General features: G+C 43.5%; 1 protein-coding gene across 2 annotated transcripts in view; it reads left to right on the top strand.

Moving 5' to 3' along the window:
• The first annotated feature begins 409 nt into the window (after window positions 1–409).
• TANGO2 (transport and golgi organization 2 homolog) overlaps window positions 410–23,017 on the top strand; it is a 532,848-nt gene continuing 510,240 nt past the window's right edge. The window contains exon 1 of one of the 2 annotated variants that reach the window (XM_069756162.1): window positions 410–525. The gene's annotated coding sequence lies outside the window, so the exon portion shown is untranslated. The remainder of the gene's footprint in view (window positions 526–23,017) is intronic. The other variant, XM_069756143.1, reaches the window with a different exon arrangement.

Here is a 23,017-nt window from a genome sequence, read left to right as displayed (position 1 = left end):
ACCATGGGAACTATCCACATGAGATTCTTTGTTTGTGTTTTTTTTTTTTTTTGAACAGTTGATTATTTTCATCGTCTTCATCTGGATTCATTCAATTCATCTATCTGCAGAAGAGTCTGAATTAGCCAGGGATGTTTCCTTACTTATTTCTGTAATAGGCAAGACTTGTATAGTTGCCTTGCCTCATCATAGATAATTTTATTTCCCTTTTCAAGGAAAAAGGGCTGTTAAATATTATATATATGCTTCCTAAATAAATTCCCAGCAATACTAGTGCTTACAGTCTGTAGACTTGGAGAACTCAGTTATGTGGGCAATATGATTTCCTTTCCAAATGCCCTTTGAGACGATTTTAATTACAAAGATAAGGACATTTTGTAACTGCTGTTACTTCCTGAACTCCAAACTCATTGCTCAATGAAATCAGCCCAGCTGTCGCATTGTGAAACTTTCAAACAGTTTATTCATCAGCAGCTAATCCTTGAAGGAGAGCGGTGGAAGATACGGGAGCCAGAAAGTCACAAGGTAATCACAAACTTTAAACTGTTTTTTTTGTTCACCATTGAGGAGTGTGACAAATTAATTACGGTACTTGTTTATCAATGCAATGCAGAATGCGTAGATTTGAGATTTCACTGCTTAATTTATGCATATTGCCCGTGAAAAATTAGTGCAGGAACTGATTTATATACTAGGTGAAATAAATGCTGTATGAAAAAACTGAGGGTGCATGCGTGGTCGAGGTGACTTTCTTTAACAAGCTTTAACAAGCTTTAAGGCTATGTGAACACGTTGCGGATTTTGCTGCAGATCCGCAGTGGATTGGCCGCTGCGGATTCACAGCAGTTTTCCATGAGTCTACAGTACCTTGTAAACCTATGGAAAACAAAATCCGCAGTGCACATGCTGCAGAAAAAAACACACGGAAACGTAGCGTTGTTTATTCCGCAGCATGTCAATTCTTTGTGCGGATTCCACAGCGGTTTACACCTGCTCCATAATAGGAAACTGCAGGTGTAAAAGCGCAGGTGGAAGCCGCTGGACTGCTGGACAATCAGGTGCTGCAAATTACGAGATTGGAAAAGTCATTCAGAATAGTCCACAGGCAAGACCTTTTCATAGGAAAGCTAGGTGTCGGCTGGGCAAGGTGGGGCAAAAGATTTCGAAATCCAGTTTACCTGTGGATTTCTCAAAAGAGGTGCGGAAAAATACGCAGAGGTTCCATGCACGTGTGCACATACCCTAAGGCTACTTTCATTCATCCGTGTGTTACCGTTGATTTTTTTTTTCCATGGAAGCAGGTAAACTGGCTGAACTTTTTATCCATAAACTCTTAGAAATGGATCAGGTAATAACAGAAGGAATTCTGAAGTACAAAGTATGTCTTCAGCGTGTTATCCGTTGTATATAGATCCCCATAAACCTAAATGGCTGATTCTGATCAGCAAAACAGATGAGAATAGGAGATAATAATAATAATAATTTTATTTCTATAGCGTCAACCTATTCCGCTGCACTTTACATTTTAGAGTGGACTTGTACAGACAATAAAAGACATTAAAGCATAATAATAATCACAAATCAACAGATACCATAGGAGTGAGGGCCCTGCTCGCAAGCTTACAATCTATGGATTATGCTTTGAATCTCATGGACCAGAGACACCAATATGTTTTTAAAACAGATATGCGTTTGCGACGTATCAATGAAATGCTATGGAAACGTGTGCGGTTTGAGAAAATAATGGACAGTACTAGGATGCGTCACATGTGTGAATGCAGCCTTAGGGTATGTTCACACGTTCCTGATTTCCATCCTTTTTTTTTCAGGACTGAAACCGCAGCTCTTGGCAGAAAACGCAGGTCCTTTTTTTGGTCCTTTTTTTGTGCTTTTTTGGTGCGTTTTTTGATGCGTTTTTTGATCCTTTTTTTTATGCAGTTTTCTATGCAGAGTCTGTGTGTTTTCTAGGAAGTTTTTTAGGGTTAAAATGGCTGAAAATACCCTAACCCTAACCCTACCCCTAACCCTACCCCTACCCCTAACCCTACCCCTACCCCTAACCCTAACCCTACCCCTAACCCTAACCCTAACCCTATTCTAACCTTAGTGGGGAAAAAAAAATTCTTAATTTTTTTATTGTCCCTACCTATGGGGGTGACAAAGGGGGGGGGGGGTGTCATTTACTATTTTTTTATTTTGATCACTCAGTGATCAAAATGCACTTTGGAACGAATCTGCTGCAAGATGGCGGCGCCCAGGGAGAAGACGGCCGGACGGACACCGGGAGGCCGGGTAAGTATAAGGGGGGGAGATTAGGGCACGGGGGGGGCATCGGAGCACGGGGGGGGCATCGGAGCACGGGGGGAGGGGCATCGGAGCATGGGGGGGTGGGATCGGGGCAGCCACACTCCGCCCACGCACTTCCGACCGCTTCCCCGCACTTCCTGCTGCAGCGGTTCGGCACCACAAACCGCAATAAAACCCGCAGATATATTTTTGATCTGCGGGTTTTACTGCGGGTTTGACCTCACAATGGAGGTCTATGGGTGCAGAACCGCTGCGGCTCCGAAAAAAGAAGTGACATGGTACTTTTTTTTTACCGCGGCTATTCAGCGCGGCTTTTTTTCCCGATTCCCGCATCATGTGCACAGTGGTTCCTGTTTTCCATAGGGTACAGTGTACTGTACCCTGCATGGAAAACAGCTGCGGAACCGCAGCGGCAAAAACACTGCGGTTCCGCAGAAAAAAACGCACTGTGTGAACATGGCCTTACAGTACCAGTTACACCTGCAATATGTAATAGTCCAATGTGATGTGTAGAAAACAACACTTTTTTCAACAGTAGATTTTTATTGAAAGTCAAACAGAGTAACAATTTGTCAAGATAACCAGGTAAAGGGGAAAGGCTGGCGACAGTAAAGAAGAAGGGTCAAGAGGGGGTGCTCAAGAAGGAGTCGAGTTCTGCTTGATGGATGTAGTTTATTAGGAGGAAGCAGGGTTTGTAGAAGCCTCTAGGCATAGTGGTGGTGTGGCAAAAGCAGTCTGTCATTTGGGGCACGTTCACACTTCCAGTATTTGGTCAGTATTTTACATCAGTATTTGTAAACCAAAACCAGGAGTGGGTGATAAATTCTGAAATGGTGACATGTTTCTATTATACTTTTCCTCTGATTGTTCCACTCCTGATTGGCTTACATAAACTGATATAAAATACTGACCAATTAGTGAACATGTGAACGTGTCCTATAGCTGATAGTTTGTCATTGATTACACACCACGAGATTCATCGTTTGACTTACGAGAGGTCTAAACCCAGTTTTATCCAAGCTGAGGATAGCTTGTTTAGTCGCCAGGAAAATAAAAGGAATATTTGGAGACAGAAAGCCAAACTTTTTGAAGAGAAGATCTGTAGGACCAGGCATGAAAAAAAAACACACCACATTTATTAATGTTGGAAATGGAAATCCATAAAAAAATATAAATTCACACTTAAAGGGGGTAAAATAGACAGCTGGGGTACAAAAGTATGCATGACAGTCAATACCTAGAAAGACATGAAAGAATTACACAGGATGGTCGACTGGATGGGCAATGGATATTATTTATTTTTCTCACTTGTAGGGTATGTGCACACGTTGCGGATTTTGCTGCGGATCCGCAGCGGATTTGATGCAGCAGATCTACAGCTGTTTTCCATGTGTTGTACAGTACCATGTAAACGTATGGAAAACAAAATCTGCAGTGCACATGTTGTGGAAAAAAAGCGTGGAAACGCAGCGTTGTTTATTCCGCAGCACGTCAATTCTTTGTGCAGATTCCGCAGTGATTTACACCTGCTCCTCAATAGGAATCCGCAGGTGTAAAACCGCAGGTGGAATCCGCACAAAAACTGTGGTAAATCCGCTGCAAATGCGGTTTACCTGCAGATTTTGCCAAAACAGTGCTGAAAAATCAGCACACCAATCCGCAACGTATGCACATAGCCATATAGCGCCATTAATTCCACAGCACTTTACAGACATCTATTATGATGAAAACTTAATAAAAAAGGTCTCCAATAAAACAGTAGTCCAAAATCATCCAAAAATATGAATGGTAAAACAAGGTAACCAGTCAACTGCAGAAAAAGCAATGCGAGCTCCACGACCTCTGATGCATGTGTTTCTTAGGCACACTTTGCTCAGAGACAGCTGGTCCAGATAGGATCTGTGTATTTAAGGGACCGGTAACAAATCATAGACATTATTAAGCCTGTCTACCTATTATATGCTTGACATACAGTGTAGTCATGCAACCGCATATACCGTACTTAAATGATGACATTCTGTGTCAACATACACTGTAGCACAACATAAATATCAGTAATGTGTCATGAACTAATAATTTGTCTATCATAGTGCACATATATATATATATATATATATATATATATGTAACAGCCATTAAAAAAAAATTGTGCCCCAAGTATTTCATTTATGTATAGGTTTGAGCCGATTAGCACACTGTTTTTCAAAAGACTGTTGAAGATTTTATGTATGGGACAATATTCTCAAGAAAGAGAAGGAGATCCAGCTCAACGAAATAGTGAAAAATCCATAGTTTATTTCACTTAAAATATAGTGAAAGGACAAAACATCAGCATACAAAAAAATTAAAACCAAGGTCAACGCGTTTCCGGTGACTAAGCACCCTTAATCATGTTCGTCCACGCCCTGACACAGCGGTTCCGTGCTCTGTTGTGAATTCTGTGGCTGAATTCACTCCTGTGGTCACAAGTGGTACTGCAGCTTCTGAGCTTTCTCCCTCAGGTGTTCTGGTGAGCTCGTTAGCTGCTTCATTACTTAACTCCGCCTGATGCTGCTATCCTTGCTCCTTGTCAATGTTTCAGTGTTGGATCTGAGCTTCTCCTGATTGTTCCTGTGACCTGCTGCTCTGTATAGCTAAGTGCCTTTTGCTTTTTTGTTGCTTTTTTTCTGTCCAGCTTGTCTTTTGTTTTGCTGGAAGCTCTGAGACGCAAAGGGTGTACCGCCGTGCCGTTAGTTCGGCACGGTGGGTTTTTTTTGCCCCCTTTGCGTGGTTTTGCTTTAGGGTTTTTTGTAGACTGCAAAGTTCGCTTTACTGTCCTCGCTCTGTCCTAGAATATCGGGCCCCACTTTGCTGAATCTATTTCATCCCTACGTTTTGTCTTTTCATCTTACTCACAGTCATTATATGTGGGGGGCTGCCTTTTCCTTTGGGGAATTTCTCTGGGGCAAGTCAGGCCTATTTTTCTATCTTCAGGCTAGCTAGTTTCTTAGGCTGTGCCGAGTTGCCTAGGTAGTTGTTAGACGCAATCCACAGCCGCTTTTAGTTGTGTTTAGGATAGGATCAGGTGTGCAGTCTACAGAGTTTCCACGTCTCAGAGCTCGTTCTTGTATTTTTGGGTATTTGTCAGATCACTGTGTGCGCTCTGATCGCTAAGCACACTGTGTTTCTGGATTGCCTTCATAACACCTGTCATTAGCAAACATAACAGTACAAGGAGCCAAACTAATGATTCTCAATAGAGGGAAAGAAAAAGTTCTGACATGATTTTTTTTTTTTTTTTTTCTGCTCTGTGTTCACTTTTTTTTTTTTCCCCTAGACATTTGGGTGATTCTGGACACAGGTGTGGACATGGATATTCAGGGTCTGTGCTCTTCAATGGATAATCTCGTTATAAATGTACAAAAAATTCAAGATACTATTGATCAGAAATCTATGTTAGAACCAAGAATTCCTATTCCTGATTTGTTTTTTGGAGATAGAACTAAGTTTCTAAGTTTCAAAAATAATTGTAAGCTATTTCTGGCCTTGAAACCTCATTCTTCTGGTAATCCTATTCAACAGGTTTTGATTATTATTTCTTTTTTGCGCGGCGACCCTCAAGACTGGGCATTTTCTCTTGCGCCAGGAGACCCTGCATTGAGTAGTGTCGATGCGTTTTTCCTGGTGCTCGGATTGCTGTACGATGAGCCTAATTCAGTGGATCAGGCTGAGAAAAATTTGCTGGCTTTGTGCCAGGGTCAGGATGATATAGAAGTATATTGTCAGAAATTTAGGAAATGGTCAGTACTCACTCAGTGGAATGAATCTGCGCTGGCAGCTTTGTTCAGAAAGGGTCTCTCTGAGGCTCTTAAGGATGTCATGGTGGGATTTCCTATGCCTGCTGGTTTGAATGAGTCTTTGTCTTTGGCCATTCAGATCGGTCGACGCTTGCGCGAGCGTAAATCTGTGCACCATTTGGCGGTACTGCCTGAGGTTAAACCTGAGCCTATGCAGTGCGATAGGACTATGACTAGAGTTGAACGGCAGGAATACAGACGTCTGAATGGTCTGTATTTCTACTGTGGTGATTCCACTCATGCTATTTCTGATTGTCCTAAGCGCACTAAGCGGTCCGCTAGGTCTGCCGTCATTGGTACTGTACAGTCCAAATTCCTTCTGTCCATTACCTTGATATGCTCTTTGTCATCGTTTTCTGTCATGGCGTTTGTGGATTCGGGCGCTGCCCTGAATCTGATGGATTTGGATTATGCTAAACGTTGTGGGTTTTTCTTGGAGCCTTTGCGGTGTCCTATTCCATTAAGAGGAATTGATGCTACACCTTTGGCCAAGAATAAACCTCAATACTGGGCCCAGCTGACCATGTGCATGGCTCCTGCACATCAGGAAGTTATTCGCTTTCTTGTGTTGCATAATCTGCATGATGTGGTCGTGTTGGGGTTGCCATGGCTACAAACCCATAATCCAGTATTGGATTGGAATTCCATGTCGGTATCCAGCTGGGGTTGTCAGGGGGTACATGGTGATGTTCCATTTTTGTCGATTTCGTCATCCACCCCTTCTGAGGTCCCAGAGTTCTTGTCTGATTATCAGGATGTATTTGAAGAGCCCAAGTCCGATGCTCTACCTCCGCATAGGGATTGTGATTGTGCTATCAATTTGATTCCTGGTAGTAAATTCCCTAAAGGTCGATTATTTAATTTATCCGTGCCCGAACACGCCGCTATGCGCAGTTATGTGAAGGAATCCCTGGAGAAGGGACATATTCGCCCATCGTCATCACCACTGGGAGCAGGGTTCTTCTTTGTAGCCAAGAAGGATGGTTCGCTGAGACCGTGTATTGATTACCGCCTTCTTAATAAGATCACTGTTAAATTTCAGTATCCCTTGCCATTGTTATCTGACTTGTTTGCTCGGATTAAGGGGGCTAGTTGGTTCACTAAGATAGATCTTCGTGGTGCGTATAATCTGGTGAGAATCAGGCAAGGAGATGAATGGAAAACTGCATTCAATACGCCCGAGGGTCATTTTGAGTATCTAGTGATGCCATTCGGACTTGCCAATGCTCCATCTGTGTTTCAGTCTTTTATGCATGACATCTTCCGTGAGTATCTGGATAAATTCCTGATTGTTTACTTGGATGACATTTTGATCTTCTCAGATGATTGGGAGTCTCATGTGAAGCAGGTCAGAATGGTTTTTCAGGTCCTGCGTGCTAACTCTTTGTTTGTGAAGGGATCAAAGTGTCTCTTCGGTGTGCAGAAAGTTTCATTTTTAGGGTTCATCTTTACCCCTTCTACTATCGAGATGGATCCAGTTAAGGTCCAAGCCATCCAGGATTGGATTCAGCCGACATCTCTGAAAAGTCTGCAAAAGTTCCTGGGCTTTGCTAATTTTTATCGTCGCTTCATCTGTAATTTTTCTAGCATTGCCAAACCATTGACCGATTTGACCAAGAAGGGTGCTGATTTGGTTAATTGGTCTTCTGCTGCTGTGGAAGCTTTTCAGGAGTTGAAGCGTCGTTTTTGTTCTGCCCCTGTGTTGTGTCAGCCAGATGTTTCTCTTCCGTTCCAGGTCGAGGTTGATGCTTCTGAGATTGGAGCAGGGGCGGTTTTGTCACAGAGAGGTTCTGATTGCTCAGTGATGAAACCATGTGCTTTCTTTTCCAGGAAGTTTTCGCCCGCTGAGCGTAATTATGATGTGGGCAATCGAGAGTTGCTGGCCATGAAGTGGGCATTCGAGGAGTGGCGTCATTGGCTTGAAGGAGCTAAGCATCGCGTGGTGGTATTCACTGATCATAAGAACTTGACTTATCTCGAGTCTGCCAAGCGCTTGAATCCTAGACAGGCCCGTTGGTCGTTATTTTTTGCCCGCTTCGACTTTGTGATTTCGTACCTTCCGGGCTCTAAAAATGTGAAGGCGGATGCTCTGTCTAGGAGTTTTGTGCCCGACTCTCCGGGTTTATCTGAGCCAGCGGGTATCCTCAAGGAAGGAGTCATTGTGTCTGCCATCTCCCCTGATTTGCGGCGGGTGCTGCAAAAATTTCAGGCGAATAAACCTGATCGTTGTCCAGCAGAGAAACTGTTCGTCCCTGATAGGTGGACTAATAAACTTATCTCTGAACTTCATTGTTCGGTGTTGGCTGGTCATCCTGGAATCTTTGGTACCAGAGAGTTAGTGGCTAGATCCTTCTGGTGGCCATCTCTGTCACGGGATGTACGTACTTTTGTGCAGTCCTGTGGGATTTGTGCTAGGGCTAAGCCCTGCTGTTCTCGTGCCAGTGGGTTGCTTTTGCCCTTGCCGGTCCCAAAGAGGCCTTGGACACATATTTCGATGGATTTCATTTCTGACCTTCCCGTTTCTCAAAAGATGTCAGTCATTTGGGTGGTCTGTGATCGCTTTTCTAAAATGGTCCATCTGGTGCCCTTGGCTAAATTGCCTTCCTCCTCTGATTTGGTACCTTTGTTCTTTCAGCATGTAGTTCGGTTGCATGGCATTCCTGAGAATATTGTTTCTGACAGAGGTTCCCAGTTTGTTTCAAGGTTTTGGCGAGCCTTTTGTGGTAGGATGGGCATTGACCTATCCTTTTCCTCGGCTTTCCATCCTCAGACTAATGGCCAGACCGAACGAACCAATCAGACCTTGGAAACATATCTGAGATGTTTTGTTTCTGCAGACCAGGATGATTGGGTGTCCTTTTTGCCGTTGGCTGAGTTCGCCCTTAATAATCGGGCCAGCTCGGCTACCTTGGTTTCTCCATTTTTTTGCAATTCTGGGTTCCATCCTCGTTTCTCTTCAGGACAGGTTGAGTCTTCGGACTTTCCTGGTGTGGATTTTGTGGTGGATAGGTTGCAGCAGATCTGGACTCAGGTAGTGGACAATTTGATCTTGTCCCAGGAGAAAGCTCAACTTTTCGCTAATCGCAGACGCCGTGTGGGTCCCCGACTTCGTGTTGGGGATCTGGTTTGGTTATCTTCTCGTCATATTCCTATGAAGGTTTCCTCTCCTAAATTTAAACCTCGTTTTATTGGTCCGTATAGGATTTCTGAGGTTCTCAATCCTGTGTCTTTTCGTTTGACCCTCCCATACTCCTTTTCCATACATAATGTATTCCATAGGTCGTTGTTGCGGAGATACGTGGCACCTATGGTTCCATCTGTTGAGCCTCCTGCCCCGGTTTTGGTGGAGGGGGAATTGGAGTATATTGTGGAGAAGATTTTGGATTCTCGTGTTTCTAGACGGAAACTCCAGTATCTGGTTAAATGGAAGGGTTATGCTCAGGAAGATGATTCCTGGGTTTTTGCCTCTGATGTTCATGCTTCCGATCTTGTTCGTGCCTTTCATGCGGCTCATCCTGGTCGGCCTGGGGGCTCTGGTGAGGGTTCGGTGACCCCTCCTCAAGGGGGGGGTACTGTTGTGAATTCTGTGGCTGAATTCACTCCTGTGGTCACAAGTGGTACTGCAGCTTCTGAGCTTTCTCCCTCAGGTGTTCTGGTGAGCTCGTTAGCTGCTTCATTACTTAACTCCGCCTGATGCTGCTATCCTTGCTCCTTGTCAATGTTTCAGTGTTGGATCTGAGCTTCTCCTGATTGTTCCTGTGACCTGCTGCTCTGTATAGCTAAGTGCCTTTTGCTTTTTTGTTGCTTTTTTTCTGTCCAGCTTGTCTTTTGTTTTGCTGGAAGCTCTGAGACGCAAAGGGTGTACCGCCGTGCCGTTAGTTCGGCACGGTGGGTTTTTTTTGCCCCCTTTGCGTGGTTTTGCTTTAGGGTTTTTTGTAGACTGCAAAGTTCGCTTTACTGTCCTCGCTCTGTCCTAGAATATCGGGCCCCACTTTGCTGAATCTATTTCATCCCTACGTTTTGTCTTTTCATCTTACTCACAGTCATTATATGTGGGGGGCTGCCTTTTCCTTTGGGGAATTTCTCTGGGGCAAGTCAGGCCTATTTTTCTATCTTCAGGCTAGCTAGTTTCTTAGGCTGTGCCGAGTTGCCTAGGTAGTTGTTAGGCGCAATCCACAGCCGCTTTTAGTTGTGTTTAGGATAGGATCAGGTGTGCAGTCTACAGAGTTTCCACGTCTCAGAGCTCGTTCTTGTATTTTTGGGTATTTGTCAGATCACTGTGTGCGCTCTGATCGCTAAGCACACTGTGTTTCTGGATTGCCTTCATAACACCTGTCATTAGCAAACATAACAGTGCTCCGAGCTCCTGGGAATGTCGGTATGGTGAGCTGGATTTTGTTTTGTTTTTTACAATATTCTCAAACATTACTTTCTGATAAAGTCACCATGCCCCGACAGGTTCATTGAAGAAAAAAGCAAGTAAAAAATGTTGACTTATTTTGCGAAAAGAAAGCAAAAACAGCCACACCTGAATTTGAGTGGTCCTAGTTACACCTGGCACCGAAACTGGGCAAAGAACAGAATTCCATATATTTTAACAGTTTCAAAATAGCAACTTGAAACTGGGAAAGATTATATATCTATGATGTACATGATATGACTGTCAGGAGTTCAAATGCTCAGTGGGCAAACTGAAAGAGTCCATTATAGAACACAGCACAGGATTGTATTTAGATATACAGAAATCTCCTCTTTTCATGGACCCATAGATCTGTGACTCAGATCAAAATAGATCATGTCTCCATGATATGACGCAGACAACTCGGTCTGCGAAAATATACAGTGTAAAAGGTAAAATATTATGGGGCATTCTTAAATAAATAGTGTTTATAAAGAGGGCTGCTTCCTAGCATTTTTGCCACCCCCCCCCCCTCAAAAGAAAATTAGAAGGCTGCTATTACTGCTGTCCATTTTCCACCAGGTACTTCATAGTCCCTTCTTCCTTGCTCCTACCAGGTGCTTTGATGCCCTTGTTCACCCCCTCTCCCAATAACAGTCTCATTATACCTGTATCTCTGCCAAAACCCCAGCTAAATCACATGGTAGATCTAGTAAAGTAAGAGGAAAAAACTCTGCAGAACCAGGAGAGGTTGTAAAAATCTGGATTCGGTAGAGAGTAAAGGGTAAAGAAAACAACTCCAGTCTGAAAAATCACAGCTTGTGAGTCAATATATACATTTATTTACAATGGCATGCAAAAGTATTCAACACAACCCCCACCTTGGCTTTTTACCTATTTTGTTACACTAAAACCAGTGCCTAAATATTGTTGGGATCCGATTTGTGTGTGATGCATCAGCACTAAATTATCTAAGTTGGTAAAGTAAAGTGAGAAAAATATAGGCATAAATTAAATTTACAGGATCAAATAACTAAAAATTGTCATGTGCATATATATTCACCCCAATAAAGTCAGTACTGTGTAGAGTCTCATTTTGTCACTTTGGATAAGTCTCTATGAGCTTTCCATATCCGGTCACTGTCATTTTTGCCCATTCCTCAGTGCAAACATGCTTCAGCTCCTTCACGTTAGATGGTTCCCTCTAGAGAACAGCAATCTTCTGGTCTGTCCATAGATTCTCAGTTGGATTAAGGTCTGGGCTTTGATTGAGTTACTACAAAACATTTACGGTACTAATTTTCCCTTAAACCATTCCAGTGTTGCTCTAGCAGTATGCTTTGGGTCATTGTCTTGTTGGAAGGTGAACTTCCGTTCCAGTCTCCAATCACTGACAGACTGAAACAGGTTTTGCTTCACACCATTTATCTTCCTTTCGACTCGGTCCATTTTTACTGTCCCTGTTGTTAAATCATCCCCACACCATGATGCTGTCACCACCATGTTTCACTTTCATGCTGCTCTTGGGTTGATTAGCTGGGTTGGTTTCGTGTCAGACATAGCATTTACCTTGGTGGTCAACAAGTTTAATATTGGTCACTTCTTAACACAGCATCTTCCTCCATACATTTGGAGGAGTCTCCCACATGTCCTTTTGCAAACTCAAAACGAGCCTTACAACGCTTTTTTCTGCCCAAAGGCTGGCTCTATGGAGTGTATGGCTTATTGTGGTCATATGGACAGATACTCCAGTTTCTGATTGGGAACTCTGCAGCTCCTTCAGGGTTACCAATTGTCTCTGTGCTGCTTCTCTGATTAATGCCCTCCTTGACCGGGCTGAGAGTTTTGGTGGGTGGCCCTCTCTTGGCAGATTTCTTGTGGTACCATGTTCTTTCCATTTGATGATAATGGATTTGGATAATGGTGCTCTGAAGGATCATCTCAGATTAGGATATATTTTATAACCCAACCCTAACTTGTTCTTTTCAACAACTTTGTCCCTGACAAGTCTGGATATCTCCTTGGTCTTCATGATGTTTGTTAGTGGTGCCTCTTTCCAAATGGTGGTGCAGCTCTGTGGCCTTTGAGAAAAAGGTGTGTATATACTGACTGATCATGTGACTCTTAGATTGCACACAGGTGGACTTCCTTTCACTTAACATGTGACTTATGAAGTTAATTGCTTGCACCAGAAATTTTTAGGGGTTTCATTGCAAAAGAGGTGAATACTTACGCACATGTGGATTTTTAGTTATTTGAGCCTATAAATTTAACTTATGCCTATATTTATCTCACTTCACCAATATAGACATTTAGTGTTGATGCATCACACACAAATCGGATTACAAACATATTTAAACAGAGGTTGAAATGTAACAAAATAGGTAAAAAGCGAAGGAAAGTGAATACTTTCGCAAGCCACTGTATTCTGCCTTAGACTGCTTAAAATCAGTACTGATTTTCCTAGTTTAGTCTGGATTGAGTTTAGTCTAAAGGTACCGTCACACTAGACGATATCGCTAGCGATCCGTGACGTTGCAGTGTCCTCGCTAGCGATATCGTCCAGTGTGACAGGCAGCAGCGATCAGGCCCCTGCTGTGCTGTCGCTGGTCGGGGAAGAAAGTCCAGAACTTTGTTTCGTCGCTGGACTCCCCGCAGACATCGCTGAATCGGCGTGTGTGACACCGATTCAGCGATGTCTTCGCTGGTAACCAGGGTAAACATCGGGTAACTAAGCGCAGGGCCGCGCTTAGTAACCCGATGTTTACCCTGGTTACCATCCTAAAAGTAAAAAAACAAACGCTACATACTTACCTACCGCTGTCTGTCCTCGGCGCTCTGCTTCTCTTGTCTGGCTGTGAGCACAGCGGCCGGAAAGCAGAGCGGTGACGTCACCGCTCTGCTTTCCGGCTGCCCGGCGCTCACAGCCAGAGCAGAGAAGCAGAGCGCCGAGGACAGACAGCGGTAGGTAAGTATGAAGCGTTTGTTTTTTTACTTTTAGGATGGTAACCAGGGTAAACATCGGGTTACTAAGCGCGGCCCTGCGCTTAGTTACCCGATGTTTACCCTGGTTACCGGGGACCTCGGGATCGTTGGTCACTGGAGAGCTGTCTGTGTGACAGCTCTCCAGCGACCAAACAGCGACGCTGCAGCGATCCGGATCGTTGTCGGTATCGCTGCAGCGTCGCTTAGTGTGACGGTACCTTTAGTACTGTATCTATTTGCTAAACTGATATTTAGAATCATTTGTATATGCTTACTTTGTTTTTGTAATTATATACTAAGCTTAGTTTTGGCACTGTATTTATAGGCTAAGCTTATGTCTAGTACAGTACTTCTGTACTGACTGGTTCTGTTCCAGTATCTATAAGTGTTACTGTGATAGTGTACAGTTTGGCAAACATATTGGAGAATTGGCGCATACAACTCTACCACTTTTCTCTTTCTCTATTACTAAATGTTTGTATATAGGCCAATGAGTAATAGATAAGTCTAATGTAGTGTATATATGTAAATATGTATGTGTGAGTGATTACTGTATATTCATAGTAGAGCAAACCAAATATTTTAACATTTAGGTGGAGAGTTTACATCTGCAATGTACATTTGAAACATTGTCATATATTTAATAGATAATTAGAGTGAGAATAATTTTCTGCTGCATGCATTACACGCCTCAAGCATAGCTTTGTCGACCAAGTAGCAAACCCCTTATTAAAAATTTGAATCCCAGTGACTACAATTTTTGTGATCTTCCTGCTGTGAATTCAACAGTATTGAGCCTGTAGGCAAACATGCATCACAACCCTCTGCGCCCCCTAATTCATATATATATTTTTATATTTATTCCAATTAGCTTGCCTTATATAATTTGACAGATGAGAGGGTATTTGCAAAATAAATATAGCTGTATGTGTAAATAATCAGCTTAGTTATGGACAAGCAATGTTTAGATGTCTAACTATGCCAGGTATTCAGCCTGCTTTTCTCTGTAGTAGCAGCTGGGAGCTCCAGCATCAGTACCGGAATTGGTTTTCTAGGCACGATCGGAACAGTGAGAGGCCTTAAGAAACATCTGTTGTTACTTGCACCCCATAAATTGTGTTTTGCGTGCAATTTTTACAACAATAATATATTTCAATAGAATGGGTGTTCTAAAAATCTAGACCACAAAGTAAGTTTTAGACAGTTTTATGAAACAGAAAACCTGGAGGAGAATCTTAAAATTGTAAAATCAAGTTGACTTTGCATACTGAAAAAAATCTGTTGTAGGTATAAATTTGCTTGTTTGGTCACTGTATATTCGCAGGACAAATACTTTGCAGTTTAACCACACTGAACGACTGAAAGTCAAGCTGTGTGACAGCTGGAAATGTCAAGCCATTTCGCAGAAATAATACTAAAACTACAGGGCACCAAAACGAACCATTTGTTTTTCTTCACAAATTCAAGCAATATTTTTCAAGGTTTCAAAATATCAATTACTGTCATGTACGTGCACCAAGTGCTTGTGAATGGGTTTGTGAACTTGTATAACCAGAGCCTTGTGTAGCCTGACATAGATAACACATTAATGGAGAAAACCTGCAAGCATGCAGAGGATACAAGGTTGATTTGCTGCTTATAGATTAGGATGGGCAAGCTTGGTGTTTCTCCATGGAGGGCATATAAAAGATTAAGCAGTTTCCCCTAACCACAAATCATGAAAAGCCTTTAAAAGATGAGACCTGAAACTTAAGCTATGGACACCTGAACATTTTTAATAGATAGATCTTCCCAATTACATATGCTACTGCAAGTGATCCAATCTTAGCAAACAATGCATTTCATATAGTCAACACATCTTGATCAAAGTATATACAGCATAAAATGCTCAGATTTGAGGTCTGCAACAGCCTGATTTCTGCCATATTGAAACATATCTCTATTAGTGATGAGCGAATGTGCTCGGGTAAGGAGTTATCCGAGCATGCTCATGTGCTGTCCAAGTGTCATCGGCGTGCTCAAACAATGTATTTGAATCCCTGTGGCTGCATGTCTCATGACTCTTCAAGTGCCTCAACACATGCATGCAATCTCTGCATGTATTGCTGCAGTCGAACAGCTGCAAAACTTGCAGTTGCGGGGACTCAAACATATTTTTCGAGCACGCCAAAGACACTTGGATAGCACATGAGCATGCTTGGATAACTCCTTACCACAGCCCGTTCGTTCATCAATAATCTCTATGCAAACTCCATGCCTTGCACCAATGATTCATTGGGTTCCTTGGTCTTCCAGACTGAATTTACTCCACTGCATCAAAGACATGTTGTCCCAACTCATGACCTAGCATGACACATGTCTACTATACTAAAGGTACCGTCACACTTAGCGACGCTGCAGCGATACCGACAACGATCCGGATCGCTGCAGCGTCGCTGTTTGGTCGCTGGAGAGCTGTCACACAGACCGCTCTCCAGCGACCAACGATGCCGGTAACCAGGGTAAACATCGGGTAACTAAGCGCAGGGCCGCGCTTAGTAACCCGATGTTTACCCTGGTTACCATCCTAAAAGTAAAAAAAAACAAACTGACAGGTAAATCTGACAGGGAGAAGGACTTGGGGATCCTAGTTAATGATAAACTTACCTGGAGCAGCCAGTGCCAGGCAGCAGCTGCCAAGGCAAACAGGATCATGGGGTGCATTAAAAGAGGTCTGGATACACATGATGAGAGCATTATACTGCCTCTGTACAAATCCCTAGTTAGACCGCACATGGAGTACTGTGTCCAGTTTTGGGCACCGGTGCTCAGGAAGGATATAATGGAACTAGAGAGAGTACAAAGGAGGGCAACAAAATTAATAAAGGGGATGGGAGAACTACAATACCCAGATAGATTAGCGAAATTAGGATTATTTAGTCTAGAAAAAAGACGACTGAGGGGCGATCTAATAACCATGTATAAGTATATAAGGGGACAATACAAATATCTCGCTGAGGATCTGTTTATACCAAGGAAGGTGACGGGCACAAGGGGGCATTCTTTGCGTCTGGAGGAGAGAAGGTTTTTCCACCAACATAGAAGAGGATTCTTTACTGTTAGGGCAGTGAGAATCTGGAATTGCTTGCCTGAGGAGGTGGTGATGGCGAACTCAGTCGAGGGGTTCAAGAGAGGCCTGGATGTCTTCCTGGAGCAGAACAATATTGTATCATACAATTATTAGGTTCTGTAGAAGGACGTAGATCTGGGTATTTATTATGATGGAATATAGGCTGAACTGGATGGACAAATGTCTTTTTTCGGCCTTACTAACTATGTTACTATGTTACTATGTTACTTACCTACAGCCGTCTGTCCTCCAGCGCTGTGCTCTGCACTCCTCCTGTACTGTCTGTGTGAGCACAGCGGCCGGAAAGCAGAGCGGTGACGTCACCGCTCTGCTTTCCGGCTGACCGACGCTCACAGCCAGTACAGGAGGAGTGCAGAGCACAGCGCTGGAGGACAGACGGCTGTAGGTAAGTATGTAGTGTTTGTTTTTTTTTACTTTTAGGATGGTAACCAGGGTAAACATCGGGTTACTAAGCGCGGCCCTGCACTTAGTTACCCAATGTTTACCCTGGTTACCAGTGAAGACATCGCTGAATCGGTGTCACACACGCCGATTCAGCGATGTCTACGGGGAGTCCAGCGACCAAATAAAGTTCTGGACTTTCTTCCCCGACCAGCGACATCACAGCAGGGGCCTGATCGCTGCTGCCTGTCACACTGGACGATATCGCTAGCGAGGACGCTGCAACGTCACGGATCGCTAGCGATATCGTCTAGTGTGACGGTACCTTAACATCATCAATGAAGCCAATGATTGACCTCCTCACTCACAGTTTGAGAGCGCACTCCATCGCTGGGGTTAGAGATTGGCTGCTGCTCTGTGTATGGCCAGTGTCTGACTGCTGGACTGACCAGCATATCATTGCTTCAGTAGGGGAAACAAATACCAGAGCTGGGCCATGCAACCACTGGCGCAAGAATAGCGATGTTTTGAAAAGGGAATACATTATTTTTGGGTATTTCAACACATATTCAGCATATTTATTAATTTTATCAAGCCTATTTAACCCCCTTAGTGACAGAGCCAATTTGGTACTTAATGACCAAGCCAATTTTTAAAATTCTGACCACTGTCACTTTATGAGGTTATAACTCTGGAATGCTTCAACAGATCACGCTGATTCTGAGACTGTTTTTTCGTGACATATTGTACTTCATGTTAGTGGTAACATTTCCTCGATATTACTTGCGATTATTTACAAAAGAAAACGGAAATATGGCGAAAATGTTTAACATTTTGCAATGTTCAAACTTTGAATGTTTATGCCATTAAATCAGAGAGATATGTCACACAAAATGGTTACGAAAAAATAACTTTTCCCACACGTCTAATTTACATCAGCACAATTTGGAAACACATTTTTTTGTTAGGAAGTTATAAGGGTTAAAAGTTGACCAGCGATTTCTCATTTTTACAACAAAATTTACAAAACAATTTTTTTATGGACCATCTCACATTTAAAGTCACTCTGAGGAGTGTTCATGACAGAAAATACCCAAAAGTGACACCACTGTAAAAACTACACCCCTCAAGGTGCTCAAAACCACATTCAAGAAGTTTATTAACCTTGTACATGCTTCACAGGGAGTGAAGCAATGTGGAAGGAAAAAATTAACATTTAACTTTTTTTTTTTACAAACATTTTACTTCAGCACCAATTTTTTTATTGTCACAAGTGTAAAAAGAGAAAATTAACCTCAAAATTTGTTGAGCAATTTCTCCTGAATATGCCGATACCCTATAAGTGGGGGTAAGCCACTGTTTGGGCGCACGGCAGAGCTTGGAAGAAAAGGAGTGCCGTTTGACTTTTTCAATGCAGAATTGGCTGGAATTGAGATAAGGCTCCATGTTGTGTTTAGAGAGCCCCTGATATGCCTAACCAGTGGAAACCCCCACAAGTGATCCCATTTTGGACACTAGATCCTTTAAGGAATTTATCTAGATGTGTGGTGAGCACTTTGAACCCCCAAGTGCTTCACCGAAGTTTATAACGTAGAGCCGTGAAAATAAAAATCGTATTTTTTCCACAAAAATGATTTTTTCGCCCAAAATTTTTATTTTCACAATAGTAACAGGAGAAATTAGACCACCTAAGATGTTGTGCAATTTGTTCTGAGTACACTGATACATATGTGGGGGTAAACCACTGTTTGGGCGCACGGCAGAGCTCGGAAGAGAAGGAGTGCCATTTGACTTTTTCAATGCAGAATTGGCTGGAATTGAGATTGGACGCCATGTTGCATTTGGAGAGCCCCTGATGTGCCTAAACAGTGGAAACCCCCCACAAGTGACACCATTTTGGAAACAAGACCCCTAAAGGAACCTATCTAGATGTATGGTGTGCACTTTGAACCCCCAAGTGCTTCACAGAAGTTTATAACGTTCAGCCGTGAAGATAAAAAATCTTTTTCCTCAAAAATGATTTTTTCACCTGCAATTTTTTACATTCACAAGGGTAACAGGAGAAATTGGACCCCAAAAGTTGTTGTCCAGTTTGTCCTGAGTACGCCGATACCCCATATGTGGGGAGGGACCAATGTTTTGGGCACACAGTGGGGCTCAGAAGGCAAGTAGTGATGTTTTAAAATGAAGATTTTGATGGAATGGTCTGCGGGCGTCATGTTGCATTTGCAGAGCCCCTGATGTACCTAAACAGTAGAAACAATCCACAAGTGACCCCATTTTGGAAACTAGACCCCCAAAGGAGCTTATCTAGATTTGTGGTGAGCAATATGAACCCCCAAGTGCTTCACAGAAGTTTATAACGTAGAGCCGTGAAAATAAAGAATCATATTTTTTCCACAAAAATTATCTTTTCACCCCAAAATGTTTACTTTCACAAGGGTAACAGGAGAAATTGGACCATGAAAGTTGCTGTGCAATTTGTCCTGAGTACGTTGCTACCCCATATGTGGGGGGAACCACTGTTTGGGCGCATGGAAGAGCTTGGAAGTGAAGGAGCGCCGTTTTGAAATGCAGACTTTCATGGAATGGTCTGCGGGTGTCATGTTGTGTTTGCAGAGCCCTTGATATGCCTAAACAGTAGAAACCCCCACAAGTGATCCCATTTTGGAAACTAGACCCCCCAAGAAGCTTATCTAGATGTGTGGTGAGCACTTTGAATGCCCAAGGGCTTCACAGAAGTTTAGAACGCAGAGCCGTGAAAATAAAAAATCTTTTTTTTTTCACAAAAATGATTTTTTTAGCCCTGAATTTTTTTATTTTCCCAAGGGTAGCAGGAGAAACTGGACCCCAAAACTTGTTGTCCAATTTGTCCTGAGTACGCTGAAGCCCCATATGTGGGGGTAAACCACTGGGTGCACGGCAGAGCTCAGAAAGGATGGAGCACCATTTGACTTTTTCAACGCAAAATTGGCTGGAATCAATGGTGGAGCTATGTTGTGTTTGGAGACCCCCTGATGCAGGGGTCCCCAACTCCAGTCCTCAAGGCCCACCAACATGTCATGTTTTCAGGATTTCCTTAGTCTTGCCCAGGTAATAATTGCATCACCTGTGCAATGCAAAGGAAATCCTGAAAACATGACCTGTTGGTGGGCCTTGAGGACTGGAGTTGGGGACCCCTGCCCTGATGTACCTAAACAGTAGAAACCCCCAATTCTAACTCCAACCCTAATCCCAACCCTAACGATAATCTTAATCACAACCCTAACCCCAACACACCCCTAACTCGAAGCCCAACCCTAACTCTAATCACAACACTAACCCCAACACACCCCTAACCCTAATCCCAACTCTAACCCTAATCACAGCCCTAACCCCAACACACCCCTAACCCTAATCCCAAACCATAACCTTAATCCCAAACCTAACCCTAATCCCAAACCTAACCCCAACCCTAACCCTAATCCCATCCCTAACTATAACCCTAATCCCAAACCTAACCTTAATCCCAAACGTAAGGCTTCTTTTACACTTACCATGTTTTTTTGCGGCCCGTTAATGCAGGCCTTTTTTGCGGGCTGTATTGATGCAATTTTCACGTTGTGCCACAATAACAGACAGCGAAAAACTTGCCAATCGCCGTTTTTTGGGTTTGCAACACTATGGCAAAAGTATTGGGAAAAAAACGGAGGTTCGCAAAACCGGAAGTCACGGTGCACCGCAAAACAACCTTCTGTTGTTTTTGCGGCCCCATTGAATTACAAAGGGGGCCGTGTCCATAAGCCGTGAAAAATATCGAGCAGGCTCAATATTTTTTCACAGCCGTAAATACGGCCATACGGCGTACGGCGCACCGTGGAATTATTGCGGCACGTTTTTGTGGCCCCATAGAAATCTATTGGGACCGCAAAAACGAGACGCAAAACCACAGTAACTATAAAAGAATCCTTACCCTAATCCTAACCCTAATTTTAGCCCCAACCCTAACTGTAATTTTAGCTCCAACCCTAACTGTAATTTTAACCCCAACCCTAACCCTAACTTTAGCCCAACTCTAAGGCTGCCGTCACGCTTGCAGTATTTGGTCAGTATTTTACATCAGTATTTGTAAGCCAAAACCAGGAGTAGAACAATTAGAGGAAAAGTATAATAGAAACATATGCACCACTTCTGCATTTATCACCCACTCCTGATTTTGGCTTGCAAATACTAATGTAAAATACTGACCAAATACTGCTAGTGTGACGGCAGCCTAAATATATTATCATTTTTCCCTAACTAAGGGGGTGATAAAGGGGGGGGGGCTTATTTACTGTTTTTTTTTATTTTGATCACTGTGATAGGGTTTATCACAGTGACCAAAATGAACCAATAGGAAAAAATCTTCCTATTGTTGCCGGGTGCCAACCAGCAGATCTCGGCGGGCGCACTGCGCATGCACCCGTCATTTTATTTCCCTGATCAAGATGGCGGCGCCCACCAGAGGAAGCAGGAGGGCCGAGGAGCACCAGGAGACACTGGTAGGTATGGGGGGGAATCAAGGACCCTATTTCTCTCTTCTCTGATGTGTGATCACTTCAGAGGAGAGAGAAGTTAACTGGCACATTGGACTTTTTTTTTGCAGCCGCCGCAACACGGTTACCAGCGGCGATCGCAAAACCGGGGTCGGTAAAAACCCACCCCAATTATGTTTTCTAGGGTCTCGGCTACCCCCGGCAGCCGAGACCCCGAGATCTGCTGGAACCAGCCAGCAGATCTCGGCGGGCGCACTATGCATGCGCATGCCATTTTTTTTTCCTGGAAAAGATGGCAGCGCCCATAGGGGGAAGGAGGGCCGAGGAGCACCGGGAGGTATCGGGGAGGATCCTATTTCTCTCTCCTCTGATGTGCAATCACTCAGATGAGAGAAATTAAATGGCACATCAGACTTTTTGTTTGCGATCGCCGGTAAACAGTTAATACCGGCAATCGCAAAACCGGGGTCGGTAAAAACCAACACGAATTCTTGTCTCTGGGGTCTCGGCTACCTCCGACTCTGGGGGGGCGCTATACACTTTTTCCACAGCGCCGTTAAGTACCCTTAACTACCGCCGTTAAAAGGCGTATCGGCTGTCGTTAACCCCTCTCTGACATTAGACGTACTATCCCGTCGAGGTGGGCCTGTATGACCACCGATGGGATAATGTGTCATATGCGATCGGCCGCGCTCACGGGGGGACTATCACAGCTGACATCCGGCCTATGTGCCAGGAGTGGTCATGGACCGCTCCTGGCACATTAACCCCCGGCACATGGCGATCAAAGATGATTGCAGCGTTCCGGCGGCACAGGGAAGCATTGTGCAGGGAGGGGGCTCCCTGCGTGCTTCCCTGAGACCCTGAGACCGCGTTGCTCCGAGGGTCTCCTACCTCCTCCCTGCAGGCCCCGGATCCAAAATGGCCACGGGGCTGCTTTCGGGTCCAGCAGGGAGGTGGCTTACAAGCGCCTGCTCAGAGCAGGCGATGGTAAGCTAGGAGCACTGCCTGTCAGATCGCTGATCTGACACAGTGCTGTGCAAAGTGTCAGATCAGCGATATGACACTATAGTGTGATGTCCCCCCTTGGGGCAATGTAAAAAGTAAAAAAAAATATTTACATGTGTAAAAAAAAAAATATTCCTAAATAAAAAAAAAATATATTTTTCCAATAAATACATTTCTTTATCTAAATAAATAAAACAATAAAGGTACACATATTTAGTATCGCCGCATCCATAACGACCCGACCTATAAAACTGTCCCACTAGTTAACCCCTTCAGTGAACACCGTCACAAAAAAAAACCAGGCAAAAAACAATGCTTTATTATCATACCGCCGAACAAAAAGTGGAATAACACGCGATATAAAAAAGGATATAAATATCCATGGTACCGCTGAAAACGTCATCTTCTCTTGCAAAAAAATAGCCGCCATATAGCGTCATCAGCAAAAAAATAAAAG

The sequence above is a fragment of the Ranitomeya imitator genome, chromosome 1, assembly GCF_032444005.1.
Source record: "Ranitomeya imitator isolate aRanImi1 chromosome 1, aRanImi1.pri, whole genome shotgun sequence".
Classification (NCBI taxonomy): domain Eukaryota; kingdom Metazoa; phylum Chordata; class Amphibia; order Anura; family Dendrobatidae; genus Ranitomeya; species Ranitomeya imitator.
Note: the sequence above shows the minus strand (reverse complement) of the source record. Positions and strands in the feature narration are given on the sequence as shown.